Source organism: Muntiacus reevesi, chromosome 7 (assembly GCF_963930625.1).
Source record: "Muntiacus reevesi chromosome 7, mMunRee1.1, whole genome shotgun sequence".
Taxonomy (NCBI): Eukaryota; Metazoa; Chordata; class Mammalia; order Artiodactyla; family Cervidae; genus Muntiacus; species Muntiacus reevesi.
In genome coordinates, this window is record NC_089255.1 from 68,192,767 (window position 1) to 68,193,576 (window position 810).

At 38.5% G+C, this 810-nt stretch overlaps 1 pseudogene; it reads left to right on the forward strand.

Moving 5' to 3' along the window:
• Positions 1-219: 219 nt before the first annotated feature.
• Positions 220-317, forward strand: LOC136172748 (U6 spliceosomal RNA; annotated as a pseudogene).
• The last annotated feature ends 493 nt before the right edge of the window (positions 318-810 follow it).

Sequence of the window (810 nt, forward strand, 5' to 3'; positions counted from 1 at the left end):
GGATCGAACCTGCGTCTCTTGCATCTCCTGCATTGACATATGGATTCTTTACTACTAGTGCCGCCTGGAAAGCCCTAATAGTGGTTATTCAGCCTTTAATTACATATTCCTAATTATGCTGTTACTGAACAGCCCCCTTTTAGAAGAGTCTTCCTTATATTGAACTGGAATCTGTGTCCCATGACTTCCACCCATTATTCTTAGCTTTACCATTGGAAGGCACTGTGGTTAAGAGTGCAGATTCCAAGATACAGAGAGGATTAGCATGGCCCCTGTGCAAGGATGATACGCAAATTCATGAAGCATTCCATATTTTATTAAGAAAGAAAAAAAAAGTGAAAATTCCAGAATTGACTAGATCTAAGTTCAAAGCTCAGTCACTTGCTGATTGTGTGATCTCGGCATGTTACTTAGCTTCTTTGTACCTTAGTTTCATCTTCTGTAAAGTGGGAATAATAATACTATCCATTTTATAGGACAAGCTGGACCAGACCATAAATGATGGTCTGGGTTTGAGGACTGTTGAGGTTTGCTTTGAATTATTATAACTTCTGTGTATTATCTGATCAATTCGGAATTATAGTACACTGTTGTTCACAAACTGGAATTATAGTTTTTTAGGTTTTTAAAGGATAGTGGTTTAGTTTTTCTTCAAGTAAAAGGGAATAGGCAGTCCAGAGCTGGTATTTTTCTGCTCTGCCATTTTTAGTGGGTGGTTTCATGATTCAAGATGGCCACCACCATCAGAGTTCCAGACAGAAGACCCAAAAAGGGAGAGAAGGTACATGCCAATAGCCTTTCTTCTTTTTA